At 31.7% G+C, this 22160-nt stretch overlaps 1 long non-coding RNA gene across 2 annotated transcripts in view; it reads right to left on the reverse strand.

The window, feature by feature from the left end:
- Positions 1-1027: 1027 nt before the first annotated feature.
- LOC127702558 (uncharacterized) overlaps positions 1028-22160 on the reverse strand; it is a 116901-nt gene continuing 95768 nt past the window's right edge. Inside the window, exons 1-5 of one of the 2 annotated variants that reach the window (XR_007982490.1) lie at positions 11369-11412; positions 8000-8079; positions 5554-5659; positions 1845-1912; positions 1028-1079 (exon numbers count right to left, since the gene is read on the reverse strand). This is a non-coding gene — a long non-coding RNA (uncharacterized LOC127702558). Of the gene's footprint in view, positions 1080-1844; positions 1913-5553; positions 5660-7999; positions 8080-11368; positions 11413-22160 lie in introns of those variants that run through there. The other variant, XR_007982489.1, reaches the window with a different exon arrangement.

A 22160-nucleotide genomic window follows, 5' to 3' on the forward strand; every position in this document is an offset into this window, starting at 1 on the left:
ACGTCTTTTTTACGGACTAGCCGCAATGACGTCAGAATTCTATTTAATGAAAACAACTGTCATATGCCTGACTTGATTGAGGGATTTTCCCACAGCAAATGTTTAGTTGTACCTCAAACTCCAAACGTTGTTAAAATATAAGATTTTAAATCTTGAAGTCCAAATGATAACACTTTTCAACAATTTCCTGTACTTCTTTATTCTGTCTATTGTTTGAGGCTGTATATTGCCCCCTAGATGTATTTCGATACTATTTTGCGTATATCCTTATGTAATTTATTGATATGAAAATAAAAAGAACAAGACAACGAAGATCGTTTGGATTTACTTCTTTTACCAAAACATTGATATGCATGTACATGTAATATGATGTCGGCGTTTGTCTTATTGTCATTAACTGATGTTTGTCCTTTTATTTTTATTTAGTTCATTATTTGGTGTTCCTTTTCATATACGTCAGCTCATTCATTATAATTCTTACAGTATATAGATATATGAAAACATTTGGTTTCCTTAAGCAGCTTTACACAAAGACAATAATACGGTACAGATAAAGTGAACAAAGATCAATCTCAGAACAATTAAAGTGAAATGATATTGGACACCGATGACAGGATACTCCGATCGATCGGATGTTGTTTTGGTAATACATGGCGTCACATTGGACATCGATTATAGGATCAAAATATTAGACACTGATTTGAGAACGTGACTTTACATCGGTCGTCGATTTGAGGAACGGACGTCAATTACAGACCGGACGTCAATCTGAGTGTAACATATATAGAATTTTTGGGCAAGATTTCAGATGAAGTTTATATACTTGATGATGTAAAACTGTATATTATATAGTTATCTGGTGGAGAATGCATATTGTAGAGTTGTCACATAAGCCTTTATGTAAACATGTATATGTATACATATATATGTATACAAAAACACGTATCAACTTTGACAGAAATCATATCTTACTTATTATATATTTTCCAAAAACAGTAGCCAAGACAAAAATATAAGGAAAACTCTTTTGTTTTTTAAAGTTTATCAAAGTTTATCATTATTATCAGTCTCACTTGGTGCTGAAAAAGAAAAGTGAAATAATTAGAATCAGGAAAAAATAACATTGTGTCTTCTTTTTTTTACTCTATTATTCTTGCTTAAAGTCTAATTAAATCTTTCAAATAGTGATAGAACAGGATCAACTTTAAACAAAGAAATGAATCGTTCTCATTGAATTCAAGATTATTAGCATTTAGAAAAAATCCTTTAAAATGCATTGTGCCATAATCGTCATAGTAAGACACCACTTCAGATAAACCTCTTGCTTCTGAAATAGAAATCCTTTGTTCATGTTTTCCTCGTAATACATAAATTGTTCGTTCGAAACGGATCTTAGATATCAATTTCATTAATTGATAATGTATTTGAAATATTGTATTCCTTTTGGTACACACAAGGATGTTGAATGCCGTACTTTGACCTATAATTGTATACTTTTTACACATCGTGACTTGGATGGAGAGTTGTCTCACTGGCACTCATACCACATCTTCTTATTTCTAACATCTGGCGGATATCATGGATACTATAGTTATTAAATCATTCCAATTTTGAAACTCACTCGTTCCAAAAAGTAGCTTTATCTAACCGTTTCCTGAGTAATATATTAATTAGATCTATCTTTCCAATTCTGGTTTGAGTGAACATTGACCAAATAGTTTGTTTAAGTTTGCGTCTGTAATTTTTATTCTTGATTTCCGTTTGAGACTATTCGACATCTAAAATGGATTATTTGTTCATAAATATATCCTTACCACAAAAAAATCTGTAAGATTTCTACTTACATTTGTCTGATACATGTTAACGACTCTCTGGACATGGGCATTGACCACGGCAACCATAGTTTTGAAGACTGTATTAAAAAAGTAGAAAATATCACTTTAATATTTTTAAGAAGATCATTCAGTTCTAGGTATACCTACTGTTGTTTAAGCAAAGACAGTTTTTTGGTGGATACTTGATTTCGTATTTTGCCAACGTTAACCATCAAATCTTTAGGAGATAAGTATTTCATTGAACACATAAATTCGTGGTCCCTTGATTCCCATGAATTCAACGACCATTGGTAATCAACGAATAATAATGAACAGAGTCTCTTTTAAAAAATATTATGAGACAAATGAAATCAATCCTCAATCCTCGATTACTCGATAATAATACTATACGTAACATTGCAACAGTAAGAAAAATTACACATATAACTACACATTAGTTTCATGGAATTTTAATCAAATTTATAGTTCTAATTGATGAAGAATGCTTGATGACCGAAGTTTGAGAGTGTAGTGATAAATATTACATACGACTTCTATTTGGCACAACTTTTTGGAATTTTGGGTCCTCAATGCTCTTCAACTTTGTACTTGTTTGGCTTTAGAACTATTTTGATCTGAGCGTCACTGATGAGTCTTATGTAGACATAACAAGCGTCTGGCGTATTAAATTATAATCCTGGTAACTTTGATAACTATTCTAGTTAGAGATGCAGTAAAACACATGCACAAGAATTTGCAAAAAGTAAAATAACAAAAATACCGACCTCCAAGGAAAATTCCAAACAAGAAGTCCTTTATCAAATTACAAATTAAAAAGCTTAAACACACCAAACGAATGGAAAACAACTTTAATCTTCTTTACTTGGTACAGGCATTTTCTTATGTAGAGATATAGCCAAAATTTAAATGTTTATTTGGAACAGATAGTTGTTCATTGGTGTAAAAGAGGGACGAAAGATACCAGAGGGACAGTCAAACTCACAGATCGAAAACAAACTGACAACGGCATGGCAAAAAATAAAAAGACAAACAAACAAATAATAGAACAGATGACACAACATAGAAAAACTAAAGACTAAGCAACACGAACCCCACCAAAAACTTGGGGTGATCTCAGGTGCTCCGGATGGGTAAACACATTCTGCTCCACATGTGGCACCCGTCGTGTTGCTTATGTTATTACAAATCCGGTAAATAGTCTAATTCGGTAGGTCACATTCGTGAAAAGGGAAGGGTATTGTAGTTACGACATAAGGAACATATCCGATATCATCTGTGAAACGGTTATTCCATAACGGTCAACCAACTCGTGATGGCGTCCGTAAAATTTACGAAGGGATGATTTCAACTTCACCGTTTGTAACTCTTGGTTTAATAGCTTCATTGTGAGCAGCAATCATCTATCAAGGAAATCATGATAGGAAATACAAGCCCGGGAATATCGTATCAATTGGGAGATATATACTCCGTATGCAGGCGCTGCTGGAATGTTGCTACATAGAAATGGAAAGTTCACAATTGGGAAGCTGAAATCATCTCTTTTGTCGTAAAGTTTTGTTTTCAACCGACCATCATTGTCAATTTCTAGATGTAAGTCAAGATATGAGGCATACTTAACTGTATCTGTAGTATCCTTTGTCTCTAGTTCGATGGAATAGATTCGTTCACCATAGTCACCAAATTTTGTATTATTTAGTGAGAGAACATCATCTATATAGCGGAACGTAAAGTTAAAGGATATTGCTAACTTCTTATCTTTCTTCCTAAGAAGTTCCTGTATGAAGTCAGCCTCATAATAATAAAGAAACAAGTCGGCGAGAAGAGGGGCACAATTGGTTCCCATTGGAATTCCGACAGTCTGTTGAAAAACACTTCTTCCAAACATAACAAATATGTTCTCAATCAAGAAATCAAGCATCTTGATAATGTCAGTTTCAGAGAATTTTTTGTTTGAATATGATCGATTCTTTACAAAGTAGGATTTATCCCTCCCCAAGACAAGATACTTGTATCTACGTTCGCATCGTAATTTGCGCATCACATGCGAACAGTTGTTTCCATTAGCTGCATGATTTAGGACAACGTCCACACATTCTCTCATAAATCATCCAAACTTAACTTATTTGATGAACTCTTGTCTTAGACACAAGTATTTACAAAACAATTAAGTTACAATTAAAAAATCAACTAGTTTGCCCTCAAATATGGTGGCCTGCAATCAAATGATATGTTTTTTGGATTTTAAGGATGCGTGTAGATATATCTGAAAAGCCAAAATATGATTTTTAACTGTCATTTCTCCAAAAAAGACTTCTTTCGAATTTTCTTTGAAAATATATATGATATGTCCACTAAAAATCTCTATTTTATTAACATAACATAATTTTATTGAATTTCTATAAGTTGCATCAAATTCATATCTGATGCAAAAATAAAAGTGTTATACGTAAAAATCATTCAACAATGAGGTTTTTATGGACAATACATTCACGACGTCAAGTTTACGTTTGCCTTTTCGGTGCTTTTTAACAGTGTGCGGAAGATTCATTAAAGAAATCGTTAAATCGACAACTTTTGTCACCTTACGATTAGTGTTAATAAAAATGTAAGGTGATAGCAACTTAACCAATGGGAATAAATTCTACAATGTATGTATTGAACAAATGCTTAACACGAGAGGCAAAAGATACCAACCGGACATGCAAACTCAAAAGGGGAAAATAAACTGACAACGCCATGGTTAAAAAAAGAAAAAAAAAACAACAGTACACAAAACAAAACATAGAAGACTAAACACTGAGCACCACAAATCCCATCAAAACCTGGGGCTGATCTCAGGTGCTAACAAAAAGTTCTATTTAGAATGTGAAAAAAAATAAGGAACACTTTTCTCTCCAATATTCGCATTATCTGATTCATGTCCTGGAAATGTGTGTCCTCAATGCTCTTAAACTTCGTACTTTGTCCTTTTAAGTTTTTTATTCCAGTGTCAGTGATGAGTCTTTTGAAGACGAAACGTGTACCTGGTGTATAAATGTTTAAGTCTAGTATCTGTGATGAGTTTATTGGCTACTCTTTATTTCAACTACGGTCATATCAGCTCATCAAGTTTGTTTTAAAGTTTGATTGTAAACATTTTGGCTTTGAGTATCAATAAAGAGCCATGATTTGTTGAAATGAGCTTCAAGTACAGTAAAAATGATCCCGTGTTATGCTTTTGTTATTACTGAGTCGTAGCGTATATCAATCCTAGAAGTGTATTGCTTCGATACTGGCAAGAAAATACGGATATCGATTAATCAATTATGCAGTGATGAAACTATTGAAAGTATTTGAATTATGGAATGTATCACTTTTAAAAAGTTCTGATTCATCCTCTGTGTTTGGCTATACTCGTTTTCCTTTTATTAATATGTTTGCATCCGGCATTACCGGAGAACTGTATTGATGCGCTTCTGGTGCAGTAAAATTTATACTGTTAAATATCATTACTTTGAAATTAAAAATGTATCTTGAATAGTTCCCATGTTAATGTTTGATATTCATAAGCTGAGTTTTAAATGTGCCAGTTCAGTATATCGTATCGCACGTTTGTTAAGCCTGTCAATAACAGTTTAAGAGAGACAATATCAATTAAATGTTGACTTAATATAATTAAGATATGTGATTTGTTTCAACATATAATGAATGAATTGTTCATTTAGTAGAAGCTACTTACTGGCATCGCATATAACATTCATTATTGAAAGTCACACCACAGCTTGAACAAACATATTGATTTGTCGGGAAACAGTTACAATTAGGACATTGGGAAGACACATTATCTAAAAATGAAAAATGTAACCATTAGAATTCTTCTAAAAAAACAGAAAAGGTTTTCCTTTCCAGTAAATAGTTCAGTATTTTTATTTGATCTGGAACAGTTTTATTTGGTAAACAAATGTAACATGACACTTATTTGTAACGAAGGTCTTTGTCCCTCGGCACTAAAAAGATTATTTCAATCATATATGTCCATGAAGAAAACACATTACAGTAAGATTGAAATATCTTGGTCGACCTGTACGCTGTACGCTTTTGTATGTAAAAGATATAACTGCTATGTATTTTCGAGCTTGCATTACGTTTAGGTTGAACTATCGTAAATGAAGTTTACATTGCGGCGATTTTTTGTGTTAAACTCAGATTGCATTGAAAATAAAAATATTACATTTGACAAATTGATTTGTTATTTCAATAATTAATTGATAAACAACATTATCTCACTTGTATGTAGAATTAGGCCATAACAAATCATAAAGGCATATATTTTAGAACAATTGTCACAGATTTTAATAATGGAGATATTTCAGGAAAAAAAATAGTTCGATGTATCCCGTCTATATGATATGTGTTGTTTTGATCGTCTGAGTCTAGACAAGTTGAGCACAAATCCAACAGCCAAAACATGTTTAAAAAGACGAAAACATTAAGATTATAGTCTTTTCGTTATACTGAAATTTGCTCTTAAGGTTAACAATATAATATTTCTAAATTTGTTAATACCATTCCGTTTTCATGTTATGTAATATATTGATCTGTTTGAAATTTGTTCACTTGATTGTAACAAATGGTTAAATATGGACAAAATGTTGTCATATGATTGAATAGATATCAACAGTACTAGTTATAATAGCTATACACTACAATAGAATATTTGACCATTATACAGTTAATACATGGTGTACAAACTGGTGAAGGGTACAATAAAATGTCTCTCTTGAAATCCATATTTCTACTACATATTAAGTCATGTTACCACATAAAAAATAAGCTATTCTTAAAATATCTTGTTAACGTCTGATGACTTTTTCTACTTATTCTTTATTTTGGAATCAATTAATATTAGGAATAAAATTAGGAATAAAATCGTGCTAGTATTGAACTACTGGTATGAATGCTTGATCATCTTTAGGCGATTTAAAAAGCTGTAAATGCTGCATTGATTAAATTTAATTTTATTTTGCGACTCCTAAATCAGTATCAAAATTTTGAGAGTTCAGTGTTATTTCATGTACTCTTAGTTAGAAAAATAATTATTCATAAACTTGGTTCGTTTTGTTAAATTTGAACATATCTAGAAATCACACTATTTACAAATTTTGAAAAACAAAAGAAATATCAGGATATTTGGAGGTACACGTTCTGAACTAAACTCGCAAAAGGCTGCCAGAATTAACTTTTTATTTTAGATAACATTACTTGAAACATGACGATAATTTGTTTTGTTTCATCAACTACTGTGTCGGTACTGCTGCTTTTCCTGTCTCCAAGTGTGTCATTCGTCAAAAAGTCCGTATTCCGAGATTTGCATGCTATAAATAATACTAATTGTGTGTGACGATCTAGTTAATTGCATCTTTTTCTGTAACCAACGTTGCACATCCTTTGGGCAAGGTTTATAGACGGTTTTAGGTTCTGGCAGTCCTTTGAATACCCTTTTTCGTTTGTATTTCACTCAAAGGTCTTCTATATTCTATTGTCCTCAAATGTTTCATATTTGTGGTCTTTCAAAGTTGAATTCAAGAATGCACCTGTTGAAATTTGTTGCAGAGCACGTGTTGTGCAGACGTTAATCATAGCATTGATTTTTACTACCACTGGGTAATTGCCAGTTCAGGTTGCCACTGTCAAAAGGGTTCCGTGTGTACCATCCATTGAGTAGCAAGGTGTTCAAGTAATGCAAATTTGCCTAAACTAAGGTAGCAACTCACCTTATGAAAGTTTACCATACATTAAATAGGTGGGTTATTTCTAAGCCATGTTGGTTAATTTTATTCCAAACGGTTTATAAATGGAATTTTCACACTTTTCATTAGGACCGTACTTGATAAATATTATGCCAAAAACTCCTGATTTTGCTAATAATAATGAACTTATATTTTGTTTGAGGACCTATTGAATTCATTAACGAAACCAATGAACATAGAACATACATAAATAAAAAGTTAATAGAGGATTTAAAGCGCATAGTTTTGTTGGAATACATTGATAACTATTGTGCAAGTGAAACGAGTAGAGTTACATTAACAACTCGTGTGATAATCTAGTACTTATATATTTTAATTGAACACGATACTGGTGCAAGCATTGAATCTAACACGAAGTTACTCATTAGTTAATACCTGTGGCTATGGCAAGAAATACCAGCATCAACAATGCGAGCTTCATTGTATCTATGGCCGCTTCAGTAAAACTGTACTTCCTACAATAGCGTTAAATATAATGCTTATAGCCATCTATGAGTAAAGTAAATATACATGCTGCTGCTGATGATGATGATGTTTATCCGATTGTGAAAACTTGTTATATTTGATTGAACAAACACTGTTTGAATGCGGATCACGATACACGAATATTTCAAACTTGAATTGTATACATGTATCCATTACCGATCGCATGGTCACTTCAAGATTAAAGGAAAAACATATTGTTCTGGTCTACAATCTACTGTGGATTCATTAATGTTCATGATATACTTTATTTTGTGAGTTTCATGGGTATAGGTAAACCACGAAAAGAACTTCTCAGCTAAGTACGCGAAATCAGATATCCACATATATGAGCTTTTCCTCAATCCAAGAAAATTGATATCCACGAAAATAAATATTAGTAATAGATAATAAAATAATGTTTAATATTGAAAATCGTTTTATTAACTACAAATCGAAAACTAATGCCAACATGCAGAAAAAGTACTATGATAAAGATAAAAACAGAGGTTGTTGTACAACTTTTCGGGTCTCTTAACTTTAAAGCACGATTCCTTTAGTTCTTATAAGTCATATAACAAGGTTCAAGTTGCACAATAGGAAAACGCTATGATGTGTTATCAATTATGTAGTAGAGAGATATTTAAACTTCAACGATAAGAAATAAACGTTTTAAACTTTCCCACTACTGCGCTTAAAATTTGTTTATCTTATTTTATTAGGTTATCTGTATGGAAATCAGTTTTTAAAATACATTATTGAAAATAAAAAGAATAAAAGCAACCAACTACAGCCATAACAACATAAATAGAAATATTCAGCAATTTCAACGCCAACAAAACATAATGAATGTACCGTTCTTTTTTGTTTTTTTTTTTAATCAAATATTGGTTATAAACAATGCAATCATCTATTGAACACATCTATTCAAGTTGAAGGCTTAAGGCCGAATCGAAGAAAGAAAAAATATATGTAAAAACAAAACTCTGCACTTGTCAAAATGATTTTTTTTTTTTTTTTTTTTTTTAAAGTTGCATTAACTACCTTCAAAAAAGGCTGCATCATCACTTGTAGTCTTTATTTGATGATGCTAAGGAAATATGACAACAATCCTTGAGCATAAATGTTATGCTTAAAGTGGATGTTCTTTGATAAACTGCTTACCCTTCTGGAGAACCTGCGGTAATCCCAGATTTTTTGTTGGTTTCTTGTTACTGAATATTTTCTCCTTCTGTTAAGTGTTTTGTTGACTGTTTTTGTTTTCTGGTGTTTGATTTATTTATAAATTAATTGTTAATTTGTTCTCGTCCCAAATATGCACAACGTATTTGCTACTTGACATTTAACAGATAGTTATCAATTAATCGATCCAAATTGAAACCCGCTGGTTTTGTTTCCTTAAAGCTTGAAATTGATATCATGAATTTACATCCGGAAAAATTGGTTTACTCTTTTACTGTGCTTATCCTGTAGGCTTTGGCCTATTACTATACCGATAGCTCAAACAGTTTACCAAATTGCAGTTTGAGTTCATGTCCGAAAACTGATCAACTGGTAAAATATTTTAGCTAATGGCTTCAGTGGTAGGTCGTTAGTATAAAGTGAGTGCAGTGATATAAAATTTATGCTTACCATCTTCGGTTATTTAACGTCTGTGTAATGAAATTGAATTAAATAATCACCTACTATAATATAAGGCACTGGTTTAAAAAGGTCTGACTTTGACATGAAAACTTCTATCCTAATGACATTTTATAAATAATTAGTTCTTACAATTGTTCGGTTAGTTAATAATTTATTGGTTTTTGTTCTATCGGGAAGTTATAGTGTAATTGTAATTTGGATAATTGTTTCTATAACAATTACTCATCTACTGGCATTAAAGAGAAATAATTTTTATTGAGTCATTGTAAAAAAAAAAAAATCAAAGATACCAAGCTGGTGATTGTGTACGACAGAGGCAAGTTTTGTCTACAGAAGACTCATCAGTGATAATCGAATACAAAATTTGAAATGCCAAATTAAGTACAAAATTGAAGAGCATTGAGAAAACAAAATTTTGAAATGTTTTGCAAAATATTGCTTATAAGTGATCCAATTCTCAGGTGTAGAAAATCCTTAGTATTTTGAACAATTAAGTTAATTTATAATTTTGACCATATTAATGATAATGTTTTAAGAACAGAGGATAGTTGAAGAGTTTGATAATCATGGAAATAATGTTCAGAACAAATTACTTATAAAATGTCAATATGAACATGATGAAGGAAGTTGATAGTTGACAGAACAAAATTTTGCTGATTATAATTTGAATTATTTCCCTTTATTATTAGCAGATTAGTAATTGTTTTCAAAAACATATCCAAATTATAATTACACAACCACGTCCCATTAGAAAACAAAGCAATAAATTATTGACTAACCAACCAATTTTAAGAACTAATTATTTATAAAATGTTATTAGGATAGAAGTTTGCATGTCAAAGTCAGACCTTTTTAAACCAGTGCCTTATATTATAGTAGATGGTTATCTTATTTCAATTTCATTACACAGACTTCAAATAACTGAAGATGGATGGTAAGTATTATTTTTTATATCACTGCACTCACTTCATACTAACAACCTATCACTGAAGCCATTAGCTGAAATATTTTACCAGTTGATCAGTTTGTGGAGATGAATTCAAACTGCAATTTGGTAAACTGTTTGAGCAATTGGTATAGTAATAGGCCAAAGCCTACTTAATAAGCACGGTAAAGAATGTAAGTATGATGCTTATTTTTTTAAATATTTCAAATTCCTTACGTGACCGGAAAACGAAATGATAACTTTTAAAGGAGAATTCCAATATCTTGATCGAGAATCATAGAAGAGGGCAGTGTACAAACAAAAATCCTTAACTGCCGTACCAAGCTTTCTGTCTTTCATTGACGACTTTAATGTTTACTCAACCTGACAGGTTAATATTATTATAGATTTAAAAAAAAGATTATCAATATATGATAGGTTTTGCCTACACGCATATTTTTATCTGTTCTAAATGAATCGCTTCAGTATCCAGAAAATTTGAAAATACAATTTTTATACTCTAATGAAGTGAAATGAACAGGGAATAAACAGAGGACTACTTATCCATATTATTTATACATTGTTGAATATTAATGCTTAACTTTACCTTTACAACTTATTACTAAGTGTATGAGCTCTCTAAAGTGCTCTTCATGTGCTATGGATTCGCTGCATTAACTGCCTTTAGCTATTAATCATAGATACCGACTTACCTTCAACGATTAACGATGTAACCAACTGTTCAACAAAACAACATCACCAAATATATATATATTTATGAATATAAAAATATAAAAAAAGTAAGATGACAAATAAAGGATGACATATTGTCAAGCAAAAAATTCCATTTTTGGTTAACAAAAAAGATAAAAGTAAGAAACATGTCATTGATTCAAGGTGATATTTATCAAGAATTCGTGGAAATTTGCATGTTTAACTTGTCAATGTTTTTTTAGCAATAAAGTTTGAAGCTTCGGCTTAAGGGAAGATATGCCAGAGACAAATGAATAATAATATTAATAACAAAACTAATAATAACAATCATAGAATTATAAATAATGATAATGATAATAACGATGATAGTTATGATTATAATACTTTCAATAGTAATCAATTTGGAATAACTAATCAAAGATTTTAAATATAGAAACAATTTAAACGAATGACCGAATAACACCTTAATTCACGAATACGCGTAGCGCATGAGTTCATCGTCAGTGTTGTTTGAATACGAGTTGAATATTTTTCAATTAGTTATTCTTTTTATTACATTTACCGTGGGATTTTTGTTGGAAATAAAGTAGATAAAACAGCGAACAATATCATTGTCCACGCGTTTTCATTTCATTTTGATGCAACGTCATCGACAATATCTTGACAGCAGCTATAGTTGTATGACGTCAGAGGATTTATTTGAAGTCTGAAATTATCGGCTTTTATTTAACTGGGATATCAGGGAAATCACGACCAATGTTATAATAATAAATAAATGAATAAATAAACAACTGAAGCACGGCCAGGAAATGTAATGGCTAACCTCTAAACATAATTCTTTGTGCACTAGATAGGAGTTAATGAGTTTTTCTAATAAACATTTTATTGTTCAATTCAATGGAACGATAGTGATCAGCGAATTTCAAAAACTTACTCATGACGCATTATTGAACGCAGCTTTAGACTTATTCTTGAATTTTACTCAATTTGAAACAGCTGCACAAATTTGGATATCAAGCAGCAATTTACAAATTGATACAAACTATTCTTTACCACCATTTTAACGAGGTCAACAAAAACTTTTATTCCGCTAGTTTACATGTTCTTTATAATGTAGTTTGCTGTTTGCTTCCGACACTATGCAAATCTTGTTTTAATATTGATACTACCGTTGTGGTCAGCTTGATATATCAGGTGTTTTATTGTGTGTTTTACCATCACGATTTGATTGATCTATACGATGTATCTGTGTCTAAACTAACTAACGACATTTTTACCACGTCTTAGGTTGTGGTTTACCATCTACGTTGTCTGGTCTGCTAAGTACCGAACGTGATCTATTCCCGAATACGACTGTTTTCCTGAGTGTGAATTCGCATTGCTATTAGATTCATGTATTTAGTTATTATGTTGCGTTTTTAATTCTGGTTGGATATTGTGTTATGTCTTATCGTTTGTGTTTTTAATTCTTTTTTATTTTCTACATGTATGTAAAAGTTAAGATAATTAATCAGCTAGTCCATTTATATGATTTTTAGTTTAAAACTTTTATATGCATATGCACAGGATGAATTTTTTTTATACTTTTCATTTAGAAGAAAAACACGACATGGTTAGAAAATGCAAACAATTAGACCATTACTAACACAATTCTATATTAATATTCTTGTAATGGTTAGAAAATACATAAAAATAACACCATTACAAACTTAATCCCAATTTTATATTCTATTTCTAGAAATTTACCTGTGACGTCATTTTTTGTGGCGTTGATACGTTCGTGTGACGCACAGTTCATAATTATATTATGGTGTAAATGTGAGGTGTCCGTTGTTATTCTGTGGTTTACATGTAGTAATGTACTATTACATTATTTATTTATGTATGTCTCTGTCCTGAGTGTTCTTGCGTTTAGTTGTAATGTATTCCTGTCACTTGATGCTGTCATTTTAGCGGTATTTTTTAACATTGCCATATAAGCGGGAGGTTTGGCTAGCCATAAAACCAGGTTAAACCCACCATTTGTTTCTTAAAATGTCCTGTAACAAATCAGGAATATGGCAGTTGTTATCAAATAGTCAGTTTCTATGAATGCTGGCGTTTGTTTTTGTAGCAGTTGAGTGTTTATGTTGTTCCGTTGTTTTCCTCTTATAGTTAATGTGTTTCACTCGGGTTTGGTTTTTGACCCGGATTTGTTTCAGTTAAATCGATTTATGACTATTAAACAACGGTATACTACTGTTGCCTTTATTTACTTACATGTGTAAAATGACGGCTGTAACATGTGGAGAAGGATCTGCTTACCTTTCCGGAGCACCTAAGATCACCCCCAGGGTTTAGCTGGGGTTCATGATGCTCAGTCTTTAGTGTTCTATAATGTGTTTTATGTACTGTTGTTTGTCTGTTGGTTTTTTATTTCATTTTTAGCCAAAATGCAGACGAAGGGATGATTTCAAATTCACCACTTGGAAATCTTGGCTTAATAGCGTCCTTGTGAGCAGTAACCTCCGTTAAGGAAATCATGATAGTAAATACAGCCCATGGAATATCGTATCAACTTGGAAATATATACTCCGTATGCAAGCACTGCTGGCATGTTGCTACATAGTAATGGAAAGTTCACAATTGGGAATCTGAAATCATCTCTTTTGTCATAAAGATTTGTTTTCAACCGACCCTCATTGTCAAATTCTAGATGTAAGTTAAGATATGAGGCATACTTAACTGTACTTGTTGTATTATGTTTTTTCATTAGTTCGATGGTCACCAAATGTTGAATTATTTAGTGAGAAAACATCATCTTTATAGCGAAAAGAGAAGTTAGAGAATACTGCTAACTTCTTTTCTTCCTTCCTACTAAGAAGTTAATGTATGAATCAAGCCTCATTTGAATAAAGGAACAAGTCGGCAGGAAGAGGAGCACAGTTGGTTCCCAGGGGATGCCAATTATATGTTGAAAATCACGTCATCTAAACGTAAAAAGTATGTTGTCAATCAAGAAATCAAGTATTTTAATAATGTCAGTTTCAGAGAATTTGTTTGTTTGAATCAGAGTGATTTTTTACAAAGTCCGATTTTTCCCTTCCGAAAACAAAATCCTTGATTCTACGTTAGCCATTCTTTTTTTATGAAACAAACCAGGACCAACTCTTTCAATTTGTTTTTTTTAGTTTGGAATGAAAAATACTTGTGCAAAGTGAAGAAAAATCAAATGCTTTAATACTATTAAGATGAAAAAGTCTTAAATTCATGTAATCTAAAACATCTTTGGGATATTTTTAGTATCCACGTCTGATTCACGCCACCTCTATTATAGTTAGTTTCACAATAACTTTAAATTTAGGCATCAAATACAGTGAAAGAAGATTCAGTTCGTCATCTTTGGTTGAAATTCCAAAGGAATATACATGTAGAACAGACCTATGATTAACCAGGATTTCCTCCTTGATAAGTGTCATGGGTGGTGTATATATTTAGTTTCCAAGTAAATTTTCAATACCTAGTTTATTTATTAAGCAGTTTACATAGTGTGATTTACACACAAGGACGATGTTGTTTGGGGCTTTATCTGTGGGGTCAACAACATATTTGTCATGGAGGTAGGACAAACAAACAGCTTGCTTAATCCTTGACTGAATCCGTTATTTCGGGCCTTTAGATAACACATTTTGCGGAGAAGTGTTATTTACAATGTTTAGGTCACAAGTGATAACGTGGCCAGTTGGATTATGTATGAATGGGGAACTAATACAGGTGCAATCAGGGGGTTTGGTCCTGAAGTCGTCAATATTGAGATTCTGCCACACGTGGTTGTAATTGAAAATTTTAGTTACAATTGGTTTAGTATAGGTATAAGAAATGATAGGTACAGACTGATCTTTAAAATAGAGAGGTAATTTCAAGTGAACTCATTTATAACGAAGGATATTGCCCAAGTAGATGGCATCGAGACCTTTGTTGGCAATGGAAAGTTTAAGAAAGGATCTTTTCTCCTTTTCATCTTTTCCAATCCGAACTGGTTTGAAAAGTCCATAGCTGGCAATATCTGAGATAATAGCTGTAAGTTTGTATTGGTTTGAATGGGGTTTTTTAACAGTGGTTTCCAAACGATAGATGTACAGAGAATAACGTTTTGAAAGGGTAATGAAAAAGGCTTCGTGCGAATGTGATGAATAACTAACGGCTTTTGTATAAAGGGCAGCAGGTCATTGATAGAGACATTAAAAATTTATTGTTGCATTGCCTTTCAAATACAATGTAATATATTTTGTTTAAAGGGAAACTCCGCAAAAAAATGAAAAACTGATATTATGTTCATTATGTATAAAAAAACACAAATTAATAAAAATTAAAGCTTTATTCTCCTACATAAGATATCACCATCGATTTTAAATTGAGAACTTCAGTTCTCTACATGTAGCTATCTTACCGGCATCTCGGTAAATAAAACCACGTGATAACTATAAACCACAAAGTACCCAAACAAGCAGGGAAAACATAGTCGTAATTAAATGTCAAAATCTCTTGTTAATCGTACGGTTGTTTTACCCGACAAGATAATAACAAACGCATACACAGTTTCATAGATCCTAAGAAAAAGAATTATACCAGACATAGTTTCTACCTATCGGCAAGCTATTTTTATAATTAACTTCATACGGGATTCGGAACAATTTTTTTTTTTAAATAACTATAGTCTTTTTACTAAGTTTATGAAACAAATAAATGAAGGGGAATTATAGATAAGATTACTTTTATAAATTCTCTCATAATTAAAAGTCAAACTAGCGGAGTTCCGTGTAAAAAAAAAGTTTTCAAATCTGATTTTGGTCATAACGCTTTTATGTAATACATTTATTTAATTCGGTCCTTCCCTAAGTAATTTGATCTTCAGCATGGCTAACGGAATTATTGCCAGAGGTATTGTGAGGTGACATGACCATGTATTCAGGTGATTTCCTGTCGGGCTTAAAACACTTATTACACAATTACGTCATGCATCGCTTAACTGCTGACCTAAAATACCACTGTGTATAGATCAGTGTACACTGCCGGTTATTTGGAACTATCAGGTGTAATATACATCATGTGTACATTTTGTTTGTCTTGAGTCCGACAGTGATACACGAGACATTTCTAAACTCATACGTGTAGGCAATTTTACCATCACTTGTTTATTAATAGCAAATTATGGGGAAATGAATGATATTTATGAAAATCTAAATAGTTCCAACTACAGATTAGATGAAGTAAAACTCTATTTAGATATTTTCCAATGATAAGTAAAATATGGAAAATGTAGGTACATGTATGTACTCGTTGTGAACAATTATGGACATTTTGAAACATATAAATATTTCTAGTATTGTACAAAAATGCACACAAATGTCGATCATTGCTTCATACAGATAGAAAGTTACGGAACTATAGATAGTCACACTTTAAAATATGTATATTGAAAATAAATCTCCAGAACAAATCTGATCTAAATTCAGATCAATCTCTAACTTGTTTTACTTCCTCGAAGTTGTGAACATAAGCATAGTATAATCACAGATACATAGTTCAATTCGATTGTTCTAGAACAGATTAAGAAATTCGTCATCACAATTGTTAGTTAAAGTGTATGATTATGTGAACCTAGTGACATAGCACGTGAAATGCCAACTAAGCGTGACTACTTGTTTATGTCTCTGCTTCGGCGGTTTATTTGTGAAATAGAAGAAAAGAGAACAGTTGGTATCTAAGTGGATCTACGTTTCGATCAAGCTTCATAAATTGATTACATAATATTCAAGATTTACGATTTATATTGAATAAAAAGATGTGGGATATTATAGCCCAATTTATGTTTGTGCGTACTATAACTGCATTTGTTTGCACCTGTCCTAAGTCAGGAATCTAATGTGCAGTAGTTGTCGTTTGTTGATGTGGTTCATAAGTGTTTCTCGCTTCTCGTTTTTTATATAGATTAGACCGTTGGTTTTCCCGTTTGAATGGTTTTACACTAGTAATTTTTTGGGGCCATTTATAGCTTACTGTTCGGTGTGAGCCAAGGCTCCGTGTTGAAGACCGTACTGTGACCTATAATGGTTTACTTTTATAAATTTTGACTTGGATGGAGAGTTGTCTCATTGGCACTCATACCACATCTTCTTATATCTATATAAAGCCGTAATTCCGCTGTAGTGCACGGATCACATCTGTTTTAACATGTAGTAACGTTGCAAGAAAAATACAACCTAACTAAATCTTAAAGTACACAACAAACCTAGTTTTTTGCATTATTCCTGGGACTACTATAACACAGTATAGTAGTATTAGATTATACGCTCGGGAATATACGTTTTACTATACTGGATTTTTAGCAAATGCTATTTTTCAACCCTAGTCCTCAGCCAAAGAGCTGCTTTTTTTTTTTATCTGACAAGCTTAATTACGGATTAAGTTAAGTTAGGAGGCTATGATTTATAATTCGGGTAAGTTTTGGCTGACTTGGTGTCATACCTTCCGCCCCGTACTCGGTATTTTTTTAACATAAATCATATAAATTTCAGATCCTTCAGTTTGCATATCAATATCATTTTATTGAAATTTAGTTTAACAAGTTACACACCTAAGACAAACAGTAACGTATGGCATAGTACAATATGCAGGCATTAACCTATTGTTGACAGAGATACGACCACGAGACATTGATATAAGTCTTCGGTCTGCATACAAAAGTACATCAATATTTGAATAACCATGTTGAATTTACAACGTATGGCTAAGTATACCATGCAGACATTTAGATATATTGAGGGATCACGTAAAACACCTCATATAAAAACAAACACGCTCTATTCATAAAAAAAAACGTGTGACTAAAAGTGTATTTGATGAGGAAAATTAGTCTCCTTTGATCTCGAGTTAACTTGTTCAACAGCTAATTAATTAGTCTAAATTTCAACTGAATGCTAATCCTTTTATGAAAGAAATGATAATCGACATTCTACACAAAAAAATAATTCCCCCGAGAAATAATCTCCAGGTGATTGCTATTTGAATCTTATTACGTATACATCAAAATACAAGTTGAAGAATTCTGGTAAACTAAATTAAACACATGTGCAATGGTATCCCTCTATTAAATTTGGGAAATATAGCATAAATTTTATTCCTTTATTCTTCATATTTGAATCTATATGTTAATTGCAGAGAACGTAACTTTTTTTTCTCATTGTTATCGTCAATTTAATCTCACTGTGTTAAACTCGCCATTCCAGCTATTTCTGTTAATCTGTTGGTTTAAAATGACAACATATACACACCTGTAAAAGCGTACGTTTGAGGCTTAATTGCCCTCAGGTAAAATAAACGAATTGTTTTACAAAATGCTCATCTATTCGAGAAATAAACAATGCCCTTCCGAAATAACAGACGCATTCTATCCACACAGACTTTGTGTTGAAATGAAATTATTATTATAAGGTAAATAAAAATGAAAAATATGTTCACTTCAATATCAGTAAAATATTTGTCTTCAATAAATATTTCCGGAATAAATCACAACATTTATTAATAGATAAAATCAAATCGCAAATATGAACCATAATTTATTTTAAATTAATCAATGCAAAACGTTACACGTGTGTTCATTTTCTTTCATTCTTCTTTTGTGGTTATTAGCTACGAGAAACGGTCATCTGCGCGCTTTTAATTACGGAAAAATTCGATATGCGATTAAGACTTTAACTGATTTTATTATTTCCCAGCATTCACTAAATAGGTTTAAAACGTCACAACCCAATGACGTATGTCAACCAAAAAAGTTACAAATACTTGATTTTCTCCGTTATTAGAGGCACAATAAATTTAAAACTTTGTGAATGTGTTTTTTATATTACTAGGAACACATTACGATGATAAGCAAAAAATTGCGGATTTTCCCTTTAATGAGGCTTGCTTTTTAATTTACAAAAGACAATGCAAATGTTCAATATTGCCTCAAACAGCAAAAAGTAGGAGTGACTACGATTTTGACATTAAAGATGTATGTTAAATTGCTTATTTAATATCTAATTTTCAGTATGCTATAAATATCAAAAATTCCAGTCAGTTTAAATATTTTTGTTTAGAATTTCGTAGTGAAGTAAATACAAGGCAAAATTGGCACTACCGGTTTTTCCTTCTCGCAAACTCGTGTTAAACATATTAGTTACCATTGAAACGCGTGAGTTAATTTGATATCTTAAATTGTTCTCGTGGGAGGAAATGGCCGTGTCTGTTTTCGCGTTTGTTTTTAATACTCAAGACAGTTTTTTGTTCAGCCACCTCAGAAGACAGATCAAACAATGATGTATCCCTCTCGTCTGATTATACAATGTAAACTTTAAAATCAATAAGATGATAAAGTTTTTCTCCCACATAGCATAAACAAGTTTGGCAAACAATTTTGAAATGCTCTTCAACTTCCTTATTTTGTTGTTTAAATGTTTTGATTGAAGTACCACTGATGAGTCTTGAGTAGACGAAACACGCGTTTCATGTACAAACTGATTAGATTGGTATCTTTGCCGAGTTTTTTTTAAAACATACTGGCCACTTTGAGGTTGAAAGATGGCATTAAAAGTATACTCATCATAGATACCAGGATAAAAATTGTGTACGCTAGACGTCTTAAAAAGACTCATCAGTTACGCTCAAATCATGAAAGTTAAAAAGTCCAAATAAAGTACGAAGTTGAAGAACATTGAGGACCCAAAATTCAGAAAGGTTTTGGAAAATACAGCTAAGATAATCTATTCTCGGGGTAGAAAATCCCTGAAAGACCCGTTCTTTTCAGTTGGAATTCGGCTATGTCATGTTATATAGTTGTATATACATGCTCACCATATCCGTTCATTTTACTTTGTTCTGGTTTTTGTTTAATGCATTTTTGTTTTTTTGTTTAAAACATTAAATTCTGTTCACAGATGATTTTTAGCTGAATAAAAATTAGTTTATTTTTCATTAATCCTGATTGAAGACCGGGAGCATAACTTGTACAAATTTGCATATAGATTTGACAGTTTGTAGTGGTATTCAGTATCTCCTCCAACTTGTTTTGTCTTGTTTATATACAGATAAAGTGTTTGTTTATGTTTTTTTCATTAATTATCTTTTGTTTTAAGGTCTGTTTCGTATGCACTAAGGGTTTTCTTCCCCTAGTCATAGATTGTCGGTTCTTAAGTTTCTGATATTTAATAACTAATTTTGTCGTTCAACTGCGTAAATTTGAGCGCCACTGATGAGTCTTAAGAGAAAACGAGCGTCTTGCGTACTTAATTATTAGCCTTGTAATATGATGAGTTTTGTTACGATGCATGATACTGTTACGTCTTTTATATATTAGGTATATGTTTTCAAAATAAAGAGCACAGCATGTCTATTTTGTCTTGTTTTCCTAGCAATAGGTAACATTTACTCCTCCTCTGGTAAAACAGTGAAATCACAGAACAAAATGTAGTAAACGGTATTTAAACTAAACTGCAAACATGACATAAATTGTAATAAATTATTCTATTAAGCATCATTGAATGTTATGTAACCTTCATTTCATGACACTTATTGATTATAAAGACAAATATATGCGTTTCAATATTGAATAAAGAACAAAAATGTTTTTCTATGAAATTCTCAATAGCCAATGCTAAATTGGAAGTGAATCTAGACATTTTGCGTTTTACTTGACATCAAAAAACAAACGAAGTTAATATAAACCTAGTTTCATCTTTATTTTGAATATCTAGTCCTTACTTGTACAAACGTTAATTTAGAGCAGACTTGTTGACCGCTTTCCAAGTTAAATTAAGAAAATTTAAGCAGATAAGCAAGTTAATTTTGTCGGTGGTAGACCAGACCTAGGTCTGCTTTTAGTACTCTTGCAGACCTATTGACAAGTCTGCTCCAGACCGATCCTGAGAATAGATCAGCTTTTTACCAGAACTAACGACAGGTCTGCTTTTGACAGATTGTCTTGTTTGAGACTTTTCATAGTAGACCTGACCTTTGTTTATATAAACGATAATCGTATTGTTCTATTTTCCAGTACAGCAAAAAATATACTCTTTAGTGACGTCATATATAAACAATGAAATTCTTTTTTTCATTTTATATATTCTTATATAAATTTAGTAATGGCTATCACATTTTGCACTTGTTGACCGATATATATATATATATATATACAGTACATGCAGTTTTCATAAAAAAAGGACATTTTTTTTTAATTTGAAGGCGGATATTAAGTTTATTTAATGCATACTAAAATATATGATAAAAGAGATGATTTTTCATTTCCTATCTTTAATTATCCATTTTTAGATGGTGACGTTCCCTTGTCACCATCTTACGGTGTTTATATATCTCAACTTGTACGATCGCTCGTGTATGTAACAATGTTTTAGATTTTAACGAGAGAAATTTATGTATTACTGAAAAATTATTACACCAGGGTTTTCGATATCCCAAACTAGTCAAAACATTTACTAAATTTTATCATCGGTATAAGGACATCATTCGTAATTATAGCTCAACATGCAGACTTCTTATACGTTCAGGTATTTCACATCCAATTTTTTATGGAAATATTCTTTATAAAGCACAAAAATGTCAGTATTCACCTCTGAGGCTAACAAAACCTTTATATAGACTTATTAAGAATGGATATAGTTACGATACTGTTGTCAGGTCATTAAAGATTGCATATTTTGGCGTTAATATTGATTCACTTATAGGGTCTTTGCATCGGCACTAAACACAATTATT

The sequence above is a fragment of the Mytilus californianus genome, unplaced genomic scaffold (genome assembly GCF_021869535.1).
Source record: "Mytilus californianus isolate M0D057914Y unplaced genomic scaffold, xbMytCali1.0.p SCAF_5, whole genome shotgun sequence".
Classification (NCBI taxonomy): Eukaryota; Metazoa; Mollusca; class Bivalvia; order Mytilida; family Mytilidae; genus Mytilus; species Mytilus californianus.